The sequence below is a fragment of the Podarcis filfolensis genome (assembly GCF_964270895.1).
Source record: "Podarcis filfolensis genome assembly, chromosome: 2".
Taxonomy (NCBI): domain Eukaryota; kingdom Metazoa; phylum Chordata; class Lepidosauria; order Squamata; family Lacertidae; genus Podarcis; species Podarcis filfolensis.
This window is the reverse complement of record NC_139605.1, coordinates 67,101,980-67,129,172: the sequence shown is the minus strand read 5'-3', so window position 1 is coordinate 67,129,172 and position 27,193 is coordinate 67,101,980. Positions and strand designations below refer to the sequence as shown.

Below are 27,193 nucleotides of genomic sequence, written 5' to 3'. Positions count from 1 at the left end.
TTTGTGGACACTTATAAATTACCTCAGATTGTCACAATACAGTGCCATACTGTGAGGTTTTCTTCTAGATCACTGCATCTATTTTTGGCACAGTAAAAAAACCTTGACATTTGAATATCACTGGCTGAAAACACTGGCTTGCCCACGTTCAGTATGCATCTTTCAGGTAGACAGTCATGTTCAGTCTTTGAGAAAGGTTCTCTGGCTATCTGAACTAGAGACTTTTCCAGTTTGGAAATTCCCTGAGCCTTTCAGATACACAGCGAAACAGCGACTGCTCGCAAGCTTTTCTGTTTTGTTTTCTGTATTGTTGTCTGTCTGGGTCTTTCCACCACATAGGCATAATTAGCTCATGAGGATTCTCTGTGTTACAAGCTGCAAGTACAGACTAGGGGTGGAATCTGACTGGAGCCCCTGTGCCCACGGAGGCGTTTCTGATCTAGGGAATCCCTCTATTAATAGGACGGGTAGGCAGTCCATTTTTGAAAATCTCCCCATGCAGCCTCTCACACCACCTTCCACCTAGTTCTGAAGACCCCCCCCCCAACTCTCTGGAGCTGATTTCAGAAGGAAACACTAATGGCTGTAGAAGGAAGAGGGAACTGTCTTCCCTCTGCTTCCATTAACAGAGGCATCCACTGAATATAAAGTCCTTCTGTTAGCTCAAGGGCACCAACTCTTTTCACTCTCTACTCAAACGCTGCTGCCTGTCTTTTTCCTAGTCTGCTCCTGAGGTTCCTTGAGCCTCCCACACTCACCTCAATAGCTAACCTTGATACTTTCTAACCTTCTCCTTCTTCCGTTTCTGTGGACTGATTTTCAGCCATCACCTATATGTTGGACTAAGAGTTTCTCATTCTTAGAAGCATTGTGTTCATTTTATAATCCAGGCAAGGCTTACTCGTCTCACAGATCTGGCGAAGACATATCTTTAGTTTGCTGTTCCTGGTCTGGCTGAAGTCATCAATACATCACAGCTTCCCAACAGTCAACAAGGTTGACTGGCTATGCAGGGGTCAGCAAACTTTTTCAGCAGTTTTTCAAACTGTCCCTCAGACCTTGTGGGGGGGCCGGACTATATTTTGTGGAGGGAAATGAACAAATTCCTATGCCCCACAAGTAACCCAGAGATGCATTTTAAATAAAATGGCACGTTCTACTCATGTAAAAACACAGTGATTCTCAGACCATCTGCAGGCTGGATTTAGAAGGTGATTGGGCCGGATCCGACCCCCCAGGCCTTAGTTTGCCTACCCATGGGCTAGAAGGCTGCTAGTCATGGTTGCTAATAACATCCATGAAAGTAAGCCATGATGTGGTGCTAGTACTGATATCATTTAAAATGTTAAATAGATTTTGATGATGTCAACATGTAGACCTGGGAGTATACAATGCTTTCCTAATAAAAGGAACTTCATACATGATTCCTAGACTTGGGATGTAGTTTGAGTCACTGCATGGCTTTATGATTGACTCATTGCAGAGTTCCTGTATACTGTGCCGCTGCAAAGCTTATTGTTGCATTACAGGAAATTGGATGAAGTGGCAAACTGGCTGTATGGGTTTGCAGTCATTAAAACCATTTCACCAAATACCAAACTGTCCATGGACTCAATTAAACAGGAGCGGAAATCAAATTCTGAATGTTGAATTGAATTGCGTTTTGAAAATGAAATTTTGCTACAACATTTTTTGGAAACCCTTCTCTCTCTTTTTCAGTAAAAAAAGTCAAGTCAATTTTAAATACACTTCAAAATTAAATGTTTTACAGTGCAGTCTTGAGTTCAATAAGACTTATTCTCAGGTTAGTGTGTGTAGGAATGCAGAGTCTTAAATTTGTTGGCATTTCTTCGTTTGTTTTGACAGGCATCAGATATAGACCATGACCTGCAAATGTTTGGTAACTGTCAAATATCTTAACATGTTTGTTTGTTTGTTTGTTTGTTTGTTTGTTTGTTTGTTTGTAAGGAATGTATAGCTTTCTTTTCACTAGACATCTCAAAGCAGCTTCCATAAAGCACAAAACACATGATATAATAAAATGAAAATAATAGTTTAAAACATTAGAAAATAGAAACTTTTACAATAGCATTGCTAGTGCAAAGCCCTCCTGAAATAAAACCATTTTAACCTGGCCTCTGAAATTTAGCCAGACGCTGCCTGCCTGCTTTCTAATGTCAGGGAGTTCTATAGAATTGAGCCTCCTATACTGAAGACCCAACTCTTCATAGGCATGAGCTGTGTGTCTGGTCTGTGGAAGGGGGAGCACTAATGGTACTTCCCCTGATGACCTCAGTGATCAGCCTGAGACATCTAGGGAGATTGTATATAAATTGTTGATTTCTGTCAACTGACAATCACCAAATACTAAAATCAAATATAGTTAAATGTCAGATAATATTGGAATTGTTGGTGAATATTTGAAGATGATCCTGTGAATACTGAATATCAATACTGGTGGGAGCGGGGTAGTTGTTTACTTAATTTCACCCCTCCATTCAGTCCTCACCTTCAACCTGCCAATTTAGTCCTGTGAATTGGCTCTTGGCCCAAAGTGATTCAGTATCATGTATCATGTCATACTTTCTTTCTTCACTATTAATTGTATGGCAGATATGTAAATTAAAAGATGTTAACATAACTTGTTGATGTGTGTGCTATATAATGATTTATTAGGCCTCACATCCTACACATTCTTGTACAACGAGCGTCCTTCACTTCTGCTGCCTGACAGGCTTGTCTTTGACATCATGCTTGTTGACTGCCAGCCTACAATCCTAACTCATTTTAAAATTCCTGTTTCAGTGTAGCTGATATGGTCTCAGCAGGATTTCTACTGTACTGTATATCAAACGAGAATGTTAGTGGTATCTGAAGAACTGTGCATGCACATGAAAGCTTATACCCAGAACAAACTTAAAAGGTAAAGGACCCCTGACAGTTAAGTCCAGTCGCAAATGACTCTGGGTTGCAGCACTCATCTCGCTTTACTGACCGAGGGAGCTGTCGTTTTGTCCGCAGACAGTTTTTCCGGGTCATGTGGCCAGCATGACTAAGCCGCTTCTGGCGAAACCAGAGCAGCGCACAGAAATGCCATTTACCTTCCCTCCAGAGCGGTACCTATTTATCTACTTGACTTTGACGTGCTTTCAAACTGCTAGGTGGGCAGGAGCTGGGACCGAGCAACGGGAGCTCACCCTGTCGCGGGGATACAAACTGCCGACCTTCTGATCGGCAAGCCCTAGGCTCAGACCAACACGGCTACCTACTTGAATCTAGAGTGGTAATACATTTACTCATTTGGCACAAAAGTTGGTCTTTGGTCTATTACACGCACTGTGTGATTAGAAACCACTCCTGGGACCCCAATTTTAAACAAGACTGCAGCATGTGAGGAAGGAAAGTTGAATCCTTCCCACCTCAGATCACTACACTTAGCATTAGTAAACAAAAAACCTCCCACTGGTGGCAGTCAGAGCTTTTCCCCTAAGGCTAATTGCTGTGGGAAGGGGCAATTTTTGTCAAAGACCTGTTGAGAGCCATGGAATTGCACATGCAGCCAGTGTTATGCATGTATGCTCAGGTGTAAACCCACTGAGTTCAATTGGATTTACTCAGAAGTAAATATGCATAGGACTGCTTGGTTAGTCACAGCCATCTTTAATTCCATTTATTTCTATGGGATTTGGTTGTAACCAACCTGAATGGATTGTAACCATTCCGTATAACACAAAAGTGGTTTGGGAAGACTCTGTTCCCTCCTGGTGTCTTTCTTTGTAAACCTTCCCTTATTTCCATGCAGTTGGGCAATGTCAGTTAAGATGAAGCTCTGTTTCTGAAAGAGCATGTTTGATAAACAGGATGGAGAATTTAAAGTGGTTTTGGCCAGGTCTTTTTTTTTTTAATCTAGTGTCTTCTATGAAAATGGAAATCCTTTCCTTTAAAAAAAAAATAACCAGAATAAAATAACCACAGATGGTACAGATAGCTCTAATAATTCTGGCCTGTCTACCTCCCTTGCTTGTGGCAATGTATAGTCATTTGTACCAGCAAAGTAATGATGATGCAGAGACAGCTAGAAACACCTTTTTATATGAAAATTACTTTACCTGCAAAGAATGTTGGTGAGCCAGTGTAAGTGGTGCAACATTATTATACAGCAGAGTTTTCAGCCTATGCAAATAATTTAGCAACATGCAAATGGTCATATTTTCTTTTCTTTCTTCCGTTCCTGCTGGTTTAGGGTTGATTCATACAATTTTTTTAAAAAAAGAAGTTTGTTTGCTTTTACTTTTGCCCTTGTTTTTCACATAAACAAAAGATTTTGTAGAAGGGCACACCCATGGTAACATGTCAAATCACCATATCCTGAAAGGCACGCATTGCCTCTCAGAGGCTTTTCTTACCTTAAAAAAGAAATTTTTTCTCTTTCATCTAACATGATTGATGATATAGCTAAAAATATGTAATGGAGAGTATTCTATTGGAAATATATTTGATTAAATATGTTTTCAGATGGCTTTGTAAATCAACCCTTGTTTGCCTTTGGAAAGGACAAAACTCTTAAGCTGTAATACAAGTGAAGCCTTTTTCTGCTCTTCCCCAGCCTTTCAAGAACTTGCCAACTAGGAAGGGGTTTTGTTTTTGTTTTGTGTGCTGGACTATCAGAAAGGGAATGGAATTTGGGGGAGGAAAGTAGAATCTGAACTTTTTTATTATTATTTTTTTAAAAGCCTGCTAAAGGCTCTCTTGTTCCAGCAGTTGTGTAGCAGCATCAATCAGTAGATTCATTTGTTGAATCATTTTGTGGCACTCTTAAACAGTGTCTTACTGTATACTTAAAAACAGTGTTAACATCACTTACGGGTTCAGATAACAATGCAGCAAGAAAAACCATAGCTCTGCCAGAGGGCTTATATGCTCAGCTCCTTAGCCAAACAGATGGTTTGCGCTGTCATTTCTGACAACCTTGATCACTAGTTGGGTAGGGGATGGGCGAGGCTAGAATCACTTCCTCTGTCGCCCAATAAAAAGTTGGTGTTGTTAAAGGTGATGTGTCTATCAGCTGTTTGACAGTGCAACACCGCCTACGGTACTGGATGAGATGTGTGTGTGTGTTTTTCTTGCTGTGTCCCACGCGATTACTATTTGAACACGTTGGACCACATCCAGGATGCCAATCTGTGTGCAAAAGCCAGTTTCTATGTACGGATCCCCCTTACTAGATTAGCATACCTTAACTATAAAAATCTCAGTCTAATTTTATTCAAAGCCGTTCGCTACATAATTAGCTGGAGGAGCAAAAATAGCTACAGCCTGACCCTTTGGCGCTCTCCAAGTGCCCAATGAAATTTGCAGTCTTCTCAGTGGCACAGAAAGGTGGGGTAGAAGAGAGAGAGATTCTCTGTTTCCTTTCCAAAAAAGGCACACCCCAGTGGTCATATTGGTCACTCTCCTGTACCCATGGCATAATTTAAACAAATACCACGTGAGACCTTCCTAAATCGCTTCCTTAGGTGGAAAAAATATATATTGATAATATAATTTGTATATGTAACTGCCAATCTGACTTTCATCATTAAAAAACATGGTGAGCAGTACAAAGGCAGAAAGAGATGGTTCACATTCAGAATACATATTAGAAAATGTTAGCATCACCTGGCACCATCACCCTGTGCAACATGTGGCAGCTTGGTGTGCGTTGGGTCCTTCCCTCTTGGAGGCCATCCAGAAAGAGCTGGCAATATGTGCACAGGTGCTTCCCCTACATGATGCTGACCAAATATTTCAGCACACCTGTTGGTTGGTGTAAATATGAGGCAAGCTGATAGCAGGGTGCTTGGGGGTTGACTGCGCATTCTACCTCACTTGGGATAACCCCTGGGAAGACAACGATGGACACATCATTGCATTTCCAAGAGGCGTCTTCAGTGAGTCAGAGTTGACCCAACTGACCCCGCTTTTTAATCTGTGCATTACTCAAGTCTGTGTTCTCCACCCCTCCTGTTACTTGTCGGTTCTCAGAGTGAAACAAAGCGAGTGTTGCCATGCCTTGGTTTTGCCATAGTTATGTGGCAACTTAAATATAGCTTTTCTTCATTGGACCAGCTAACACATTTCTTTTTGGGTGGTCACTTACACATGACCGAAACAAAGGACTTGTGTCTTAGATTAAATGCTTTAGATACTTTAAAGGTACAGATGCACATTTTAGAAAGAATTACTGTACTAATTTACACAGAAATAGAATGCATCTCATCATATTGGGGAAGACTCTGACCAGGTGAGCTGGGTGCCTGCTTGCTATCCAGGCACTAACTGTTGATGGGCAACTTCAAGGCCCCTCCTGCTCTCCCTTCCTATGGCTCCTTATCTTTAAACTGGACCTGGACCGGACAGTTGACATTCAGACAGAGGACTCCTTCCATTAGAGGGCTGTCCTCTGTAAAGTAAGGAGCATGGCCACCCTAAGTCCTATTTTAATGAGAGAGAAAGAGCATGTAGGGGACTCTTGTACCAACAACTACAAGTGAACATCTGCCTTTCAGGCAGCCTGCTAGGATGCATATTACAGGTAAGAAGAGAACTGCCACTTCACCCTCCCAGAAGCTTCTTGGCTCCCCTTCCCTCCCTTGCTGGAACAAACAAGGTGATTGCCACACCACTTGTTTTTCCTTTCTTGTTCTTCTCTGGTAGCAGCAGGTGTTCTTGCTGGGGTTTGCCAGCAAAGCAGCCATTGCCAGTAAGAGCAAGGACAGAGCAGAGAAGGTGCAACATTTCTCTTCTTTTCTCTGGCACAGGAAAGTTAATGGTTTCTGTGGCGATGATTCAGTAGCGCACTCTCTCTCTCTGTGTCCCTGTCTCTGGATTGAAAGGGGACTCTTCTGGGACTGATACCTGTGGTGGCTGTCAGGCCGCTACCTAAGGCCATAAGAGCTGCAGATTGGGCTCAGCTCTTGGGGTTCTCCAAGTCTGTCAGAACAAGCTATCCCATTTTTGAGAGACAGGCATTTTGAGAAACAGCCCTCCCACTGTAGCAAAGGCAAAATAACAATGTAATTAGCCAGAAATACTCACGTCCCAGACATGAGAACAGACAGATCATTAGAAAGGAGTGGCCACAGCAAAATGAGCTTGTAGTGTGTTTTCCAAACTCCTGATAGCTGAGGCATACTTTTTTCTGAATTAAAATTTGAAGCATGTGTGTGCGCACACTCACGTATGTTTCAAGGAGGGGCAACGGCCTAGTGATAGAGCACACATGGAAGGTCCCAGGTACAAGTCCTGGCATTGCCAGTTAAAAGGATCATGCTAGTGCACTGTCTGCAGTTAGCTAGGGCAAAATTATTGGGAGGTAGCTCTGGGTCCTTTTTATCAACATGACCCGGATAGCCTAGGAACAGCATGGCTTGTTGCACTGCTAGTTTGGCAACACAGTTTGGCAACACTGCAGAACTAATTATTTGGGTCGGGGTGTGTGTGTGCAGATAGACTGACATCCTATGAATTTACTACATGATGTACAATAACTTGGATAATGTTGTTTGAGCCAAAAAAAAGTAAACATCATAGTGCATGTGTGTGCGTGCAGAATTTGAATTTTGCGCAAGTGCAGATATATGCATAATTTAAGAACTGGATTTCAGCCTAGTGGGTAAAGGCTTCAAACCCTGAGTCCCTTACAAGAATATCTGTTGTACCAGATCAGTTGCTATTACACCTGAGGAACTTCAGAGTTTCAAAACACATGTTGCAGTGAGTCTGGCTTTAGGTGAAACCAAGCCAAAAGCAACTGACCTTGGCCCTCTTGAACTTGTGCCATAAGTGGTATATGTGCTTCCATCACACTGCAGCATCTTTCTCTTGTAGGTCTTCATGGCAACTCTGCAGGTGGTAGATGGGGGCACATAATCTGCTCCCAACCCAGCCCCCAAACCATGATTCTCTGCCAAGCAGGGAAAGGCAGTGGCATCAGGATGCGGTCTCCCTCAGGAGGCATAATGCCTTTCACCAGCCCTGGTGCCAAACCAGATAGATCTTTGCCTGTCTAGTTAACGGGGAAGGGAAATCCTGTGCTGAGATATAAGGTTTTCCTTGATCAAATCTAAAACCAGTAGGATAGGTCTGCTTAACTATTCTGAATATCTGCAGGACAGCAAAGGAAAACTGTTGGGTGGCTTCCACCGATTTCCCAAAGGGAAAAAAAAGTTTTTGTTAGGATAAAGAGGGGAACATGGTGGATGTGTCAAAACATTGCAAGCCACACATTGTTCTTATATTGCTCCAAAGCAGGAGTTCATTATCCATATCAGTAATAAAAAAAACCCATTCCTCACTAATCTTGGTGATATAAACTAAGCAGCAACCTTCCAAGCAAAAGTTCTCCCCCCCCCCCATGGAAGCAGATGATGTATTTTTCTGTTTTTAAGACAGGCATAGGCAAATTTGGCCCTCCAGATGTTTTGGGACTACAATTCCCATCATCCCTGACCACTGGTCCTGTTAGCTAGGGGTGATGGGAGTTGTAGTCCCCAAACATCTGGAGGGCCGGGTTTGCCTATGCCTGTTTTAAGACTTGTTGGGGATTAATAATCAAATGTTATTATTAATAAAATACTGGCATATCGTTCTCGTTCTTATATTGTTGGCATCGAGAGACAATGGAGTGTGCCTCCAAGGGTGAAGTCAAACTGCTGCATTAGCAGCACTGTCGTGACCTGGGCAGTGTGCATGGGGGTCCTGAGCTGCCCAGATGACGCAACCCCACTCTCTGCCTCGCTGATGTGGTCCAAAGGAAAGCGAAGGGATACATTTGGCACCAGCCTGGCTGCAGGAACTGGAAGGAAAGAGGCGCACAAGGTGCCATCCAACCATCATAGGGAGTCCACTCTGGATTTGTGTAGCGTTTACTCCTTAGTCTTTTCTTCTGCAAGGCAGTGGAGGTTTAGGATCTGAGTTTTGGACAGTGATGCCCCTTCTGTTGCGGTTCTGGTTTACTTCCTTTTTTTGGAGTGCTGCCATCTATCAATAAAGAAATAACTATTTAGAGCTTATTAGGAGCATCTTTAAATTTATATTTAAAATGAGTGAAGCTTGAGGCTCTTGGCAAGTGGCCAGTTAGGCCCTTCATACTGCAAAGGGTTTTTGCACCACTGATGAAGAAGATAAACCTGTCTCCATTGTTGTGCCTGTGTTCTGTCTGCCTAAGCTCTGCATCATTTGTATAACTGCTTGAAGGTGTGGACTGAGAAATGCTGTTTTGGTTACTGGGCTTGTGGCTGGTAGCTTTGTACGTAGAGTTGCACATTAAGGCATACACCCATGGAATCTGTTAATGTCTCTTGTTTGGATACCTCCTAATTCCTAGGGCATTAAATGGTGAAGCATCAAGATCCAGGATGAAGATAAGATAATTAACTTTAATCTGAGCTCCTGCCTGAGGTGGGAATGCGTTAGGTGCTCAGTCTGTCTGCTTCCATTTATACTTAACCTGTTTTGTTTTGTTTTTAAAGTATTTTTTTTAAAAAAAAAAAGCTTAAATGGGGCTCTTCAAAACTCAGGACAGCAAACACACTTTAGGAAAAATTTACAAAGTTTTCATCATTATCCATAGAACTTGTCAGCCATTGCTTTCTCACATTTCCACAGTTGTATTGAATTAAGCAAATGGCATTATGCCACAATCCAAAGGCCATAACTGCAGTATATATTTAAAGCAGTATCATACCTCTTTGAACAGTCACAGCTTCCCCCAATGAATCAAGGGGAGTGTAGAGTGTTAAGGGTGATAACAGTTGTAAGGAGACCCCCTTATTCCCTTCACAGAGCTACAGTTATCAGTCATTTAACTATCTATCCTCCTTCTCAGGGAACTCTTGAGAATTGTAGCTTGATGAGGTACTTTTGAAGCACTGTGTAGCACAGGGGTAGGCAACCTAAGGCCCGGGGGCCAGATGCAGCCCAATCGCCTTCTCAATCCGGCCCGCGGACAGTCCGGGAATCATCGTGTTTTTACATGAGTAGAATGTGTCCTTTTATTTAAAATGCATCTCTGGGTTATTTGTGGGGCATAGGAATTAGTTCATATATTTTTTTCAAAATACAGTCCGGCCCACCACATGGTCTGAGGGACGGTGGACCGGCCCACGGCTGAAAAAGGTTGCTGACCCCTGGTGTAGCATATGTGTTTTCCTCCATGTTTCCACCTGCAGAAAAAATGTTATGTTAATTTAGATTTCTGTTCATATGCATGTTTATGTTTTTGTTTTCTTATATTATCTGTTTTGTCAGTACTTAATTGAAAACCTCAATAAGTATTGTTGTTTTTTAAGTGAAGACTGAAGACTATTCCCTAACATTCAGATATTTACTCATCTTTACAGAAATAGGTTGCTTGGCTGATTTTGCTTTAATTGGCAAACAGGTGACAGCTTCTTTTTGGTGGGGGGAGTTCACCACTGCTACCCTCTTAAGGATCCCACTGAATTAAGCTGTGCTCCCAAGACTTCAGTCTGGCTCAGCCACCTTTGGTACCTCCAGTTATTCAACTTCCAAGTTGGCAAGGTCTTTAAATTATTTCTGCTCATACAGTTATCGTTTGCCATGAAATTTCCCTTTAGCTGGGATTCTAGAGATAGGGATAGAGGTCTTGCATCTGCAAATTCTGTGTGTTTAAAGTAGTGTAAACTGCTGTGGCTGAAATGATGCCATATATCGGATTGCCTTTTTAATGCTTAAAAAAAACCATGCATGCTATACAGGAAACTTGAAATTCCTACTGTGCTGGAATGACTGTTTAAGTTCCTCAGAAATATTGCAACACTTGAGAGGATTAGTTTTGTTAAACATGATAGGCTTGATAAATGGAGTATGTGTGTGTATTTGAAATGAATTCAGTTTACTTAAGTGTTTATCCTTTTGTCATCATTCCTCTTACTCCGGAGAAAAGCCCTTGCTCATTGTTAGATTGAAGTCAGTAGTAAAAATCTCATTTGGATTTCTTGGGTTGGGGCCCAGGGGGATGAAGAATTTCTCCTGGCAGAGGTTCTTCAGCTTTTGTGAGCACCGTTGGCTCTGTAGGTTTGGACAGTATAGCTTATAATATTTTTGAATTAAGACTAAGCATATTTGTTTTAGTAGGACTCAGCTAACATGAGGACATCACTAAACCAGCCTGTCCCGGTTTTGTGTGTGTTTACACCTCTATACCATATCTTTAACGTTAATAAAAATCTGTATTATTTGCAAGACAGCATCTGATCAGGTTGTCCAAGCAATGGCAGGAGTTGTAATCCCACAGTGATATGTGTCACGTACAGAACTGTCATCACACACAAAGTATTTCCTGGACAATTTTTCCCTGTATATGTGGGCTTCCAATTTTTTTTTTTTTTTTTTGCAAAGCAACAACCTGGTCCATTGAGGGATGTAGCACAAAGGGAGACTCTGGAAGAGCCCCTTCTGCCCCTTTCTTGCACAACTGCCTTGCAGAGTTGCACAGTTGCATCTTTTGCCTGGCAGTCAACTCCACCACTTTCATCTGAACTTACATGTCTCTCCAGGCAGGAAGAGACCTCTCGATGCTCATGTAAATACTAGATCCCAGAATCCTGAACCAATGCACCCTGGGTTTTCCAGTTGATTCCTTTCCATTCCCTTTGAGGTTAAACCCAGCACCCAACTCCTTCTATCCGTCCCAGAGATCAGAAGAGTTTGCTTTTCTCCGACCCCCATATCCTATACCCAGTAGAGTGTCTCTGCAGTTTTAGGCATTTAGAGAATTACAAAGATCCCTGAGGTTGGCAAACATCTTAATAACCAAAATTATATTAGTTTTTATTAATAACAGCTTGACAGTACCATCCCAATAATGTTGTACCATGTGATTATTCCAAATGTGTCGGTCAGCTCCCTAAGCTATAGATAAGTTAATTATTATCTCTGTTAACAAGCTAATCATGGGAAGGTAAGAGTATGTTTATTATGATAAACCAGCATGTGGTAATGTGATAAGGGAAGTCTCTTCTTTTTCTGCAATGTGCTGCATTGATCTTGGATTTTCCATAGATATGGATTATTCAGTATTACAATTAAAAGCTTTTAAAAAAAGCAAATAAAACCTTTTTGAAGGAGCAACACCAAGCCTCTCTATGCAGCTCCCTGCCATGCCGCCATCCAGTTAGTACTACAACCAGTTAGATTGTTACGAGCCATTCTGTCCAACTATTCTGTCCCTTATGTTTTGTCATTGCTTGGCCACTAATTAATGGGCAGTCAGTGGAGCAGATCACCTTGACTATTTGGGCAGTCAGCTCATACACTCCTGTGGGATGCGAGGTGACGAAAGAATTCCATGACCTGACCTCAGTGGGGTGTGGGAGACAAGGAACTGAAAGTAACAGATTTCTTTTTCTTCTCTTCCTTTTAGTTTCAGAGCCTATAAAAATGTTTCTGTTAAGAAGTAGCTTTTGGCTTTCTATGGTACTACTGTTGCTTTGGGGCAGATATTGCTGTAGATCTAACACCGCCTGCTTGTGAGTTCTTGTTCCTGTTTCCCTGCCATACCTGTACATTTATTTGTAAATAAGCGACTTACAGTTGGGGACAAAGGAACCTATTGCTCTCCATTTCTCATTTTTTCAGTCTTCACCAAATTTTCACAACAGTTTGTGCGGGGAGCGGGATTTTTTTTGTTAATTTCTCCTTGAGATGCATATTTTGCAAGCAAATACTCCCAATATATTGTATTTTTTGTATTTTTATATGTTGTTTTCATTAATGTATGCATTTTATGCACACTAATGTAAACATTTCCATATACTTCATTTGGTTGGAGAACAGCATCAGAAAATTCAGAGAAGTGTGAGTTCAAAAGGATAACTGTGTTTCGCTGTGTTGAGGAGTATGAGTTAAAAGCAAACCAGACCAAATTTCTCTTCCATCCTTAATTACTACAATGACACCTCAAATCTTCAACTCTTTTTCTCTCCAAAAGAAAGCTCATTCCTTATATTCTTGCCTAAATCTCATAGCTCACTAGTCAGCCATGCTGTAAATAATTTTATTACTAACAATAGTATTGGCAGTAGTAGTATTAATAAAAACTAGTGTCCTCTTAACTTCAGTTGCCCAGTAATAGTGATCGGTCGCAGGGTTAATGTTGGGACAGCAAAGTAAAAATTGCAAAGGTATTTGCTTATTTTAAAGTGCTGTCTAAATGACTGATGAGTTATTCAGTAACTAGTGCTGCATTTGAATATGTATGGTATCAGAAGTTATATATTAGCCCTTGATTCCAACTTGAAGAGGTACGTGGCAGTGGTAATTCCCTGTGGGACTTGCTATGAAATACACAGAACTTTAAAAGGTGTGTATTGGCAAGGCTTTCAAACAAGGGATTTTGGAAATGAAGTGAAGATGGGTGGAGTAGGTGCATTTCTTGTGCATAATTGATGCTTTATGTGAGCTCAGTTTCATTGTTCAGCAGTTCTCCAGTCAATTACTTTAATAAAATGAGCATGTCCCAAATTCAGGTTCAGACTTAAGGTCCACAGTGCCTGGGACATTGTCAGCACTAAATCACTATCATGCTTGCTTAAATGAGTTAATTTTCTAGTGAGTAATGCATAAATACATCTTCAGTGGAGTGGGCTTATTATGCAACAAACCACCAAAAATAAGTGCATGTATTAAAAAAACTGAGAGTACAGTGGTACCTTGGGTTAAGAACTTAATTCGTTCTGGAGGTCCGTTCTTAACCTGAAACTGTTCTTAACCTGAGGTACCACTTTAGCTAATGGGGCCTCCCGCTGCTACCGCGCCGCCAGAGCACGATTTCTGTTCTCATCCTGAAGCAAAGTTCTTAACCCAAGGTAATATTTCTGGGTTAGCAGAGTCTGTAACCTGAAGCGTCTGTAACCTGAGGTACCACTGTACAGAGTTAAAATAGTAGTAGCATGTAAATGAGTTCATAACTTAATTTTTAACTATATGTGTGTGTATATATACAGTGGTACCTCAGGTTACATACGCTTCAGGTTACATATGCTTCAGGTTACAGACTCCACTAATCCAGAAATAGTGCTTCAGGTTAAGAACTTTGCTTCAGGATGAGAACAGAAATCGTGCTCTGGCGGCGCGGTGGCAGCAGGAGGCCCCATTAGCTAAAGTGGTGCTTCAGGTTAAGAACAGTTTCAGGTTAAGTACAGACCTCCGGAACGAATTAAGTACGGTACTTAACCTGAGGTACCACTGTATATTCATTATTACTTGCCCTTGCATGGGTCTCCCATCCAAGCTGCGGATCAGGTCTGTACCTACTTAGCTTTAGCAGAATTACTATACTAGTTCCCGAAAGCTAAAATAGCCTAGGCAAGTGAGTAGAGGATTCCATCTTCTCTCAAACAAAATGAGTTGATGGCAAAAGTGTGGAGAGTGAATTATTATCAGGGTATGTCAGGATAGGAATACCAGAACTCAGAGTTTTTAAACCTTTTATGATACACGGTCCTCATTTTCACTCACATGGCATGTTTGGGGGTGGGTGGGGTGTGTAAAGAGAAAATACATGAAGTCAAGAAGTTTATTTGCACCGCACACCTTAAGCCACACCTTAGCTTAGCATGAGCTCCTCTCCAGGAGTCTGCCCTGCAGCTTTACATGGTCTCCCTAGGCCAAGATTTGGCTTAGCATGTCATCTAGGCACAATGCCGCAGTTCTATACTCACCCTGTAGTAAGCCCCATTGAACTCAATAGGGAATACGTCTCAGTAGACGTGTATAAGATTGACCTGTTTGTCTTGTTGATTGCCAAGTTCATAAACTGAGGAGGCAGGGGACAGTGGTTTCCAATGAAGAGAGATTTATATTTAATTGAACTGCTATATGTTGTATCTTGCTACCTGCTTACATGAGTGGTTATCCCCTTGAGTTGTTTTTGTTTCGTTTTGGGTGCCTTTTCGTAGCCCATTTCCCCCCTTGCATTAACTGCACTTCTTGAAAAAAAAGTGTTTAACAAAACTCAGTAAATACAATGTTTTGTTTTTAATGTGCGCAAGAATCAAGCCTGTTTCCTTTTTAATGGCCCTTCTTCAAGGCATTTCCTTGGGAAGAAAGGGAGCTGGGGAATGGGGAACCTCCATTCAACCTTTAGGTGCTGCTGTGGCAGCATTCCAGACACAAGGGTCCACAGTAAATTAAACTCCCGTGGATCCTGACAACCTTGCTACATCTACCACGGATCCTTGCACCAGGATGCTGACACAGTACAATGGAGGTTCCCAGTCAAGCTTCTCTATTGCACAGCCTTGTCATTATTTTTTTTGTTTTCTTTCACGAACTGGGATAAAATGGATTTTGTCCACGTGCAGTATCTAATTTCTTTTTTGAGAACAGTTTCATCCATGTTTCATTTTTAATTGTTGTACAGTGGTACCTCTGGTTAAGTACTTAATTCGTTCCACAGGTCCGTACTTAACCTGAAACTGTTCTTAACCTGAAGCACCACTTTAGCTAATGGGGCCTCCTGCTGCTGCCACGCCGCCGGAGCACAATTTCTGTTCTCATCCTGAAGCAAAGTTCTTAACCTGAAGCAATATTTCTGGGTTAGCGGTGTCTGTAACCTGAAGCGTATGTAACCTGAGGTACCACTGTATACCACTGTGACATCTTGTAATGTTCGGCTGTATGTATTCCAAATAAATGAATAAATTAAAAAACAGCTTAGCATCGTTTATATAGCATTCGTCTCAGCCTTTCTTTCAACACCCATGTAGAATAGAACAGTTTTGCTACTCCCATATTGTAGATTAGAAGGACAGAGCCTAGTGGCTTGTCTAAAGGCTAAGTGGTGGCCTTAGAGGGCATATTCACTGAAATACCATTTGAACAGAGGACCTCTTTGCTCACATTCTTAAGCCCTTTTGCAGTGTACCAGCTCCTATATAGCTACCCCACTACTTCAATATCATTATCCTGCGCCTATTACGGTATATAGCAGGCAGGCATCTTTCTATGCTATAAAATGTGTGCATTTAGAGCTGTCTTGACAGAAATGTGTTTAGCCTGCAAACCAAGAAAAATAATATGCATTTGCATTTAAATCCTGCATCTCATTATAAGAGAAAATCTGTGTCCACTATGCTGATGTGTGTTATTTGGTAATCCAGATTCTATCTTTAGAGTGAGAAAAATCTGTCTACTTTTCCGATAAACACAGCTTCTAAAGTCAAGTTTGTAGTTGATCACAGGCCCAGCCATAGGAACTGAACGCCTACAGTACTAAAATCAGTTCTTGTTAGGGTTGCTAGGGTTTTGTTTTGTGTTTTTTCACTAATCTAATTTTAAAATCTGTTTCTTCACTAATCTAATTTTAAAATCTGTTTCCTCGCTGTACACAGAAGACATACTTTTATTTCCCTGCAGGTACCACTTTCTTTTAAAATGGGAATTGAAACAGTTTACTAAAGTTGCCTTACAAATACTACTAATGTTATTAACCCCTCTGGTGTGTGACTACATAAACAAGCACAGTAGTATCTGCCAAGAGTAGTAGCAAAAGCCACTGTGCCTGAGAGGGAATTTGTCTTGCCAAAGATGGCATACAGATATTGGTTATGGTTTTCAGAACTCAGATAGCTTGTTTACTACAGTATTTACTTCCCTGCGATATTGAAAGCATGATTCCTGCTGCTTGAATTCTATAGTTTGGTTCAACTCTTAATCCTTGAGCAGCAGCCACCTGTAATGACCAATTATGGCTTGTGCAAACAAGTAATTGAGGGTGAAATTGGAGTGTCCAAAGGGAGGAAGCAGCCTGAGGTTCAGTCACAGATAGATAAACTATGGTGTGTTTTGCTGAGCTGGGCTGTTGAGCTTGAACCAATGAGTTGACTGGGCGTGGAGGTGCTCCTGGGGTGCTCCTGCAAAATAGAATGCAGTCTGAAACATAATACAAAGGCATCCCTGCTTTGAATAAATGCCAGCCTTTGCTTAGGCCAATGATGGCCAAACTTGGCCCTCCAGCTGTTTTGGGACTACAGCTCCCATCATCCCTAGCTAACAGGGCCAGTGGTCAGGGATGATGGGAATTGTAGTCCCAAAACAGCTGGAGGGCAAAGTTTGGCCATCACTGGCTTAGGCCAACCTTTGTCAACCTGGAATCCAGTGGCTGTGTTTAGCTGGGACTGATGGGAGTTGTAGTCAAAAAAAATTGGAGGGCACCAGATGTCTGAAGTCAGGCATAGATCTTTCAGTCAATGCATAGATCATAGATTGAATCATAGAACTGTAGAGTTGGAAGGATCTAATCTAAACCCCTTGCAATGCTTGTTAGCCAGGCTTCTGACAATTTCTTCACTACCTTTGTGTAATCCAACATACTTACTAGAAGTGAAAGCATGCAAGAACAAGACAGCTCTTTGCATCTCTTATTGCTACAAGGCATCTACAGTAGAGCCAGGGCATCGTATCCCATGAGATTAACATGTGAGCCTCCAAAATAAGGTAATATGTAAGAAAATTCAAAGTGTCAAGTAGTGAGACTGGATTAATTAGGAACCTTGTCTAATCCATATAATATTGGCACTTGCTTTTCGCTGCAGGAATTCTTTATTAACATATGCATAAGTTTATGTTTTACTCTATCCTGCTGCTGTCTTGACAGCTAGGTTAAATGATGCTGAATACACTTTAGAAAGAAGAAGAATTCAAATCTCTTTTCCCCCCTAATCTGAAAAAGCATTGCATACAAGAGAGGCAGAATTCATTCAATTTCCTGTTAATTTCCTTGGTTGTCTAATTTTATGTAAATCCACAGAGCACAGGTTTTAATTCAGCCACTCTCATCAAGAGACCAGAGACAGACACAGAATAGGGGTTGGGGTGGGGATAGGATTTACCATTTGGGGGAGGGGGGCTTTAAAAAGAATTCAGCAGCAGGAGAAATTTTACATTTTAATTGAAAGTGTTTGTTTTTCTCCACACAATAAACCTTACTTTCAACAGGAAAGAGGGGGAAGGGTATTAGATAGTGAAAGGAACTAATTCTGCATCTCAGGAAAATGACAATTTCTTCCAGGCAGACCTATGGTATCATCTGGGATTAGTAATGGTGGCATTCTTTGTCAACATGTCATCCTTGAAAGTGAGGAACAAGGGGAGCGGCTATCATTGTCCCTGCTGCAGGGTGTCAGCAAAAGATTCATTTGACTCTAAAGGGGATTATCCCTTCTTCTGTCCCCTGGAGAGACAAGAGAGTTTATTACAGAAGCTGAGGAAAAGGGGGTTAGCACAGATTAGTATTATATTATTGGCAGGGCAATGATGTATGTTACATACAAAAAAAATGCAAGATGTCTCTACCCCTCCCCTTCTTATTTCTGACAGAGTCCTCATCACTCTGTCCTGCTAGCTGTATCATCAGAATGCAGGACATCACATGAAAATAGTGGTTAATGTGACTCTGGATTCTGTGGCCAAGGACACTCTGATTCTTCATCATGCCTGAACTACAAACTGGAATGCAGCAAAACTGAGAAAACCTTTTAAGTTTGAAGCAGACTGAGGCCCATCCAGAGCTCAGGACATGGCTGCAGTCCCTCCCACTCCATTTAGCACCCCTAAACGCCACCTGCCTCGCTGGGGACAGTAAGGGGGTGGTTCCAGAAGGCAGAAACACACACACACACTGTGTTTTGTTGCTGATTGTCTTCAAAAGGAAAGAGAGGGAAGTTAGAATATACAGCGGTACCTTGGGTTACATACGCTTCAGGTTACATACACTTCAGGTTACAGACTCCGCTAACCCAGAAATAGTACCTCGGGTTAAGAACTTTGCTTCAGGATGAGAACAGAAATCGTGTGGCGGTGGCGCAGCAGCAGCGGGAGGCCCCATTAGCTAAAGTGGTACCTCAGGTTAAGAACAGTTTCGGGTTAAGAACGGACCTCCAGAACGAATTAAGTTCTTAACCCAAGGTACCACTGTACACTTTACAACATTTTTTAAAAAAAGCATTTTCCACAGCGTTTTTTATATCTATGTAGATTCAGCCTGAGAGAGACGGGAGGCAGAAGAGACACACGTATACTGTCGGTGGTGGGATGGAACACATACACAGTGCAGATATTTTGTTGCAGATTCTGCATGCCACATATTCGTACAGTATGCTCAACCAGTATCCAGCTGTGTATTCACCACCCTCTTTTGTAAGGGGCTGTGTCTAGTAGTCTCTTAGCGTTATGCATCTTGAGAAGCTGAGCTACCCTTAACGTTATCCACTGGAAATCGTACACACCCAAGCTTTGAAGAGAAAAAATGTTCCACTGCTATACTTTTATCATAGGTAATACTAGGTTGTCAATGGGGTTATTCCAAAGTGTGTAGCTTAAGGGCTATGGCATAGTCTGAAGCAGACCTTTGAAGGTCATTGAGTTGAACGGGCGTGCTCTTTGGCCACTCATTTCAGTTGGGGTTTGTTTTTTTAATGGGGCTTGTGCAAGTAAGTTGTTGTGCTCACCCCATGAATCAGATGATCACCAATTGACCCAGTTTTGTTAATTGGCTTCTATATACTTCAAGCGGAAATCTTGGAGCATGCTACCACATCAAAATATGAAAGTAATGAAAGAATAAGACCCTGGCATGAATAGGAATAGAAGGGCTCAGTTCACATCTTATGTAATCAGATGTAAATAGTCATCCGCTGGAGTTAAAAGATAGGCTCAGCAATGAATCCAGCCGGTATGTTACATAGTTAACACTGGAGAATGAGACATGTCTGTCTTGCTCACCAGTGATGCCTTTTAAGGACTTTAATTAACCTAAGTTTGCATTGTGTTGGTCCTTAATTCATTCAGTAGAAGTTGTAAAGGGGCAGAGAAATCTGCCACAGCGATGTGACCGTTGAAAAAGTGTTTCTTATCAAACACAAGGTCAGTGAATTATTTTTCATCTGTGCATTGCCTGCAGTGTAAAAGGTGTCACACGCATCAAAACTGTGTTCTGCATAGATAGAAGTCCGTACCTGATTTGACAGAAATGGCATGATTCATATTTTATTAATGCTTCCTATGTTTGCTCATTGTCATCTCTGATTAATCTGTTGGAAACAAAACAAGTACAAAGGAACTTACAGTGACAACAACTGAAAAAATAATCAGCCAGTGCAAGAATGAGACCTTGAAGAAGAGAGATTCTCATGGTTTCGGGGGATTTTTACATAATTAATAAAAACTTTTTTAGGTTAGGCATAATCAGTCATGAGCTTTGTAGAAAGGCTTGCAGCTGAAATGATGAAAGTGTGTGGAAACCATGATCTCCCCAAGTTCAGATGTGCAAATTCAAAATGAAATTCTTCATTTAACTTGTGAAGTTAAGAAATAGGAGTGTGGTTGCATTGTGATATCATTGCAATTTGTCACTGGAATATTTAAAACTGGTGTTTATGAATGCTGCATAGATAGCAATTTCCCGCTTATTTTTATCTAACCTATTTCCCCCTGTTTTTAATTAACCTATATCAAGGATGGGGAACTGCCAACCCTCTGGATATTGCTGTACTGCAGTTCCCCATCATCCCTAATCTTCGACCCAGCTGGATGGCACTAATAGGCATTGGAACCAAACAGCTTCTGGAGGACCACAGCTTTCACAACCCTGACCTTTATTGGTCTACATCTGTGCTCAGATTCATAGCTGTAGAACTGAGATTCTAAAGTAGTCCAAGATATATCCAAATCATGAGTCAATCCACTTTTCTGAAGTCCATTTCTTATGAACACAGAAGCTGGTTGCAGGGTGGTTTCAGAGGAATGTGGGTTAAGCTTGGTTGCATGGCAAAGTGGCCAGACAACTGTGTTAATCCACCACAACCCAGAAGTGCTTCGGCCTACAGGTTCCATTTAATGGTCTGAAGTAGTGGCAGAGATTGGCAATTTTTCCTGCCGTGTGCCTCCCTCTATCCTCCTCCCTTCTCTACCTGCTGTAGCAAACAGAAGGGTGAGTGTCAGCAAAGAGGCCAAATGAGAAACACGCGGGAGAAGTTGTCACATCATTGTCTTCCAGCTCTTGGTGACACTTTTCAAAGTACCTATGTGGCATCTCCAGGTCGTGTGACCTGGTCTCTGTATGGAAACAGTGGTTGGCAGACTGAGAACAACCAAGGGAATAAAACACCTGCTTCGGTTCTTGTGCAAAACTATCAAGGAATTATAGTCTGGTTTCAGCATCTCAGACCAAGTAGTGGCAGTCAGGCATTTTGAAACACATCTTGGAGGGTAGGGAGAGAAGGCTCGTAGCTTCATGGTAGAGCACCTGCTTTACATGAAAAGGGGCAGGGCTGGGAATGCCCCCATCTGAAAATCTGGAGTGTCTCTGTCAGTTAGCATAGACAACATTGTATGAGGGAGCCTTCTATGTTCATATATTTGTACAAGGCAAAGTGAGTGAGTGATTCTTCTGCAGATGCCTGGAAGTCCACAGTAACCAGGTAGCATATCATAGACCGTCAGCTTCATGTAATGAACCAGGCAGTGTTTGGTGGTCCCCACTTGACCCCCTCTATTCCCCTTCTTATATTTGCAAAGGAGAAATGCAAGTCATTGATAAGCTTGCATGAGTGTCAGATTGAGAGGAACTCAAGCAATCAAGTGTGAAGCAATCAAGTTTCACCCCTTCTGATGTTGGAAGAATCGAAACCCCCATGATTCACTTCAGATATTTCACATTTCCCTTCCATACTTTCAGGGCAGTGTTTTTGTTTATAAGAAGTAGGAATTGGTGCGATTAAAGAGGCGTCAAGTCCAGTTATGAGCAAATAAATAAGATGCTAAACTCTGTTTAACGATACTGCATGGTTTCCTCATGATCTTTTCCATTAGATGTGCAATTTTGTACAAATGAGCTGAGGTATTCAAAATATTCAGACTATCTGTTGTTCGGAAAAAAGAGAATCTCCCCTTTTCTAGGGTTGCATCAGCATGTTAATTTTTGGAGGGTCCAGTCAATTCAGAGAACCTAACTTGAAATGTCAATAATATTTCTGAAAACTCATTTGGAAGTTCTTTCAGAAACCTTTCTGTAACTGAATGTGATTTATTTTAAAAGGATGCTGTTTGACTGCAGTTTTAGTTGTGGGTATTTTGTATATAATTTCCAAGTTTGATCAATCCACAGAGCATCTTTAAAAACAAACCACACATACACACAAAGGCATCTTTTTACCAAAGGATCAGGTTACAGCATATGTCCTCCATCACCAAGGTTAGTGAAGAAAGGCCTTCTGTTGTACATATAATGTGCCATAACTAGCACCAAAAGTGAAGAGGGTTTACTTTTAAACAAAGTACAGTTTGATTACATGGAACAGAACTTTTATTATGATCATCTCAGGCCTTTGGCACAATGTGGGGAAATTGTAATGATGCACTTTTCCAACACAGACCCCCCCCCTTAATGTCATTCTTTTGTTGAAGAGCATAGTGCTGGAGCATTTGATAACAACCAAGTATCAGCTGGAGAGTGCCTGGGCTTTCTACATGGCTAAAATACTGGCATCACATGACTTCTTTGCCCTAGCAGAAATTTAGTATCTTCACCTCTCATCTCCTTCAACTGTTGGGGCAACACAAATAGCCTCTGTTGAACCTTTTGACCTTTATTTTTCCACATCCAAACTATTTTTTCTCTTCTTAAGCACCCGCAACTTCCTCTCAAAAGAGAAATGCTTGCAAAGCAAACATGAAAGAAAATGCTTAGTTCTTCCATAATTAAAAACCTCCTTTTAAAAAAATAAATCAGAAACTTACTGCAAACTACCATTTGCATAAAGAGTATAATGCCTAGAAATTTAGAATTTCCACATTTACTCACAGTTATTTGAATCCATTACGTCATTTAATGATACATAAAATGGATTATTAGGGCATAAACAATTACATCAATAAAGTAATGTTGTGGTCTTCCGCAGATGAATTCTGCACTAATAGGTATCTCTGGAATATGGCTATGATAAATATGACAGTTTTCCCCATTACTTTGTGTTTCTTGCCTTGGTTTTTTTAAAAAACTTTTTTTTTAGCACAACCCTATCTATACAGTGGTACCTCGGGTTAAGTACTTAATTCGTTCCAGAGGTCCATTCTTAACTTGAAACTGTTCTTAACCTGAAGCACCACTTTAGCTAATGGGGCCTCCCGCTGCTGCCGTGCTGCCGGAGCACGATTTCTGTTCTCATCCGGAAGCAAAGTTCTTAACCCAAGGGACTATTTCTGGGTTAGCAGAGTCTGTAACCTGAAGCATCTGTAACCTGAAGCGTATGTAACCCGAGGTACCACTGTACATGTTTACTCTAAATCTCACTTGGTGGGGCTTGTTCCCAGCTTAGTGTGCCTAAAATTGCATCCTTAAAGATTAAAATGCACTCATCTGTTTATCCTGGTAGATAAAAAGGAGCTATTATCCAACTTGGCATCCTTCTCTGCTGGTTTCAGACTCACACTCCAGTTGCACAGAGCTGTGATATTTGTGAAGAGCATCTTATGCCATTGTCAACATAGTGACATCTTACAGAATGGACTGCTGCCCAGTGCTCAGAGCACATGATTTGCACACCAGGTTCAGTTTCCATCATCTCCCGACAGGGCTGTGGAACTGCCACTGTCAATCATTGTAGGAAACTAGATGGGCCAAGGGCTGCTTCCTGTCTCCCTATTCAACTTCTGTTAGACTACTGTTTTGTCCGTTGACTGCAGAAGTCTCTCTCATAATTTTGCACTGCAGTACTTAAAGCATGCAATGCACCCATGCATTAACAAAACACCACCAGTTCATTCTGCTGTCCAACTCCTCTGGTCACACTGGCCCTCCTTTCTTCACTTCATAACTTTGCATGTTATGATGACTGCTGCCTGCCTCTACTTCATAAGCTGAATGAGGCTAGTTGTGACATTTTGTCTGAGTGCAGCCTTTAAATGCCAAATCGTTATTTATTTGCTGACCCAGCAAGTCACAGGCTCAACCTATACGTAAGTTTCGGGCTCAGTTGCGTATAACTGCTCTTATCGGGCTAATCATGTACCCAGTGTCAGAGAAAAGCTTACGTATTCTGCTATAATGTGGTCAGACACAAATAGCATCAAAGATACTTCTCCTGAATTCAGATCTCATGGCAAGGACAGTGTGGGAAGGAACCAGCAATAATAAAACCCCAAGCGTAGGTGGTATTAACTTTCCCTTATTTCCTTTTTGTTATGGCAGTGGGCTGAAGCAATCTTGTCTACAGCAAAAGTGAGAAAACAGAAACAGTCCACCGAACTCTGAAATGACTAGATGTTGATCACATCCTGATAGCAGGTTCAAAGGAGTTACTGACATTGCTCTTGCCATATTCTGTGACATGTACAGAAAGCAACATTTTAAAAGCTGATGTGCAAAGTTCTACGCCCATTTTGGAGGGTGAACTTTCTCTCTTTGTGCAATTTGCAGTAGCCTTTGGTGAGCAGCTGTAGTTTGACAGTTTAAGGCAGGCATAGGCAAACGCGGCCTTCCAGATGTTTGGGACTACAATTCCCATCATCCCTGACCACTGGGTCCTGTTAGCTAGGGATGATGGGAGTTGTAGTCCAAAAACATCTGGAAGGCAGAGTTTGCCTATGCCTGGTTTAAGTGCAGGTGGCTGCAACCATGAGCTTGGGATGCATATCCCAGCCCTGTCCATGGTTCCTTTTGGATGTGGGCTACTGTATGAAACTTCTAGTAGAGTTCACTAGTAGAATTCTGTCAACCTTAAGTTTCAGCTATGAAATATAGTGACAGGATAAGTGCAGTAATGGAAGGTGGTTGCCATTTAAGATCCCTGCAGATGCCACAACACTTCCAAAGTTCTATTTTTTAAACTGCAAATTCTCAAGTTAGGGCTCAAGAAAGCTGTAAATAGATGCCTTATTCAAGTGTTAGGATGGCTCTTTCTCCTTCCTTCCCTCCCTTGCCTACCATTATTTGTCCCATCTCCAAAATACTCTTTGATCCATAGCTCTTTTTGTTCCTGAACTTTCCTAGCTGTCTCCAGAATCCAGTAGCTTCCAGCAAACCTACCCAAAAGCGCTCACATTGTCAACATTACAGTGCCACAGAGTTAGCACTCCTTTCTCTTTTGTGTAGAATACTTTCCCTTCTTGTATAAGCTGATAGACTCAGCCACTCTTCTTTTTGTTTTTAATAGCTCTTTTGGGGGCTAGCAAACTGGGAAAGTTTTGGGGGTGAAATGACTAATCTAGCATACCACCAGTTGATACACTTGCCTGAGTGCAAGAACCACAATGGTAATTTGCTCAGCAGCAGCGGCAAAGTTGTGTACAATGTTTGGTTGGGAATAGTGCACAGCAAGTCATATCAAAACTTAGTGGGGTGTTTCCGCAGTGGCCTCACCAGTGGCCAAAGATTGCTACTAGGAGCTTGCTGAGGCCGTGGAGGCCCTGGACCACAAGAGAAATGGAGCTATGAACATTGCAGTGTCAAAAACAATGTAGCCCAGCCAGCTTCTCTAGCAGGAACATTGATGTCTGCTAACTAAGCCATCCTTCTGGGTTCCTTTTCTGTCATTATCTTGGTATGGGAAGAAAGGCATCCACTTTTAGCCCCTTCTCCTGTGCATCTGCATCAGAGGAGTAAATAATCTTTAGCTTTTCAAGGTGAAAGAAACTATGCAGCTGGCATTGGTACAATATATGCTTGCAGAAATGGAACAGGTATTGCTCACTTGTTGGCCACATTCACACAAAGCCAGATTTTGACTTCTGCTGCTCAAGATAGCAAGTCTTTCTCTGCATTAAAAGGTCTGGTTGTGGAAGGCCTTTGCCTTGCTTATGCTTATAAAAGATGTTTTATTCCTTCCTTAAATTGTTTTTTTTAATGAGTTGGGGAAGCAAATAAGCTGTCCAGTCCCTCCCAAAATATTTACTCAGTTGTCTTTGCCTACTTGGACAGTTTTGATAATATCTTTGCCCAGTTTTATCAAAACATGGAACAGCATGCTCTGGCAAACCTTGGGGGGAAAGTTTAGGAGCCAGGTCACCTCGGGGTCAGTTCTGATGTTTCTCCTTTAGTGACAGAGAACACATGAGCAAGGGATGGTTACAAGTAGATATATTACATTACTCATTTATAAGAATGTTCATCCTAGTCTAACTTTACTTTGAAACATGTGGATGAACATCACCTGTTCCAATGAAATTTGCATTAGCTTTGCCATCCTCAAATAATTATTGCCTCATCAAATGCGAGGTACAAACTCAAGAAGGATGCCCTCAGTGTAGGTGTTGTCTGTGGTCAATAGCTGTTTTCTGCTTTCTTTAGGCTGATAAGTGATAGTCACAGTGACCTCAACATTTGCTTGCATCTCTTTTCTCATACTACATCCACAGGGTTACAGAATATGAATCACAATGGCAAAAAACAAAAATAACATAGTTCATTCCATTTCTGAAAGCAATATGAACTGGCCCTGCCATTTGGTCAAGTGAGGCAGCTGCCTCAGGTGGTGGATGCCAGGGTATGTTTGTGTGGAGTGATGGCAAGATGTTTGAGGAAAAAGCTGTGTGTACCAAGTTATGTCTTTGCCCTCAAGTGCGGTGGAGGGTGTCCTGGTCACCTGTGTTCAACTGCCAGCCCAGTCAGTTAGTTCTGTGTATGAAAAGAAACTGCCACAGATAACAACATGTCTTGGGATTGCCCTCCTATTTAAGGATGCTTCCAAAAGGCAAAACTAAGGGGCAGTTCTCAGTTATTGGCACCTGTGTGTCCTCTGTCGGTTGCAGAAATAAACACTGGAGGAAAGATTGTGGCTGCTCCACTCTTTCCTTGGTCCTGTAGTTGCTGCCCTACCTACAGGTGAGGGATGGTTTGACACAGCATTATGCCCAAACTTGGCTTATGATAGATCTCATTCCAGGTGTGCCACAAACTGTAACCACAGTTTGTTCTTCGCTCACCACTCCTGGTTTGTCTGGGAAAGATGAGCCATGAACCTGGGTTTGGCTGTGACCCTAAACCAATCTACAGCTCAGCTCTGGGTGGTGCAGTAGCAGCAGGACCAAACCCACACGTTTGCTCATTCACACTAAGTTTTGACAACATTATTGTGTGAGCTGAGTCTATTTATAGCCATACTTGATAACATTATAGAAGCAGATAAACGTT

General features: G+C 41.7%; 1 protein-coding gene across 18 annotated transcripts in view; it reads left to right on the top strand.

Annotated features, from left to right (window-relative positions):
* TCF7 (transcription factor 7) overlaps positions 1-27,193 on the top strand; it is a 116,268-nt gene that overhangs the window by 43,144 nt on the left and 45,931 nt on the right. The window lies entirely within an intron of this gene.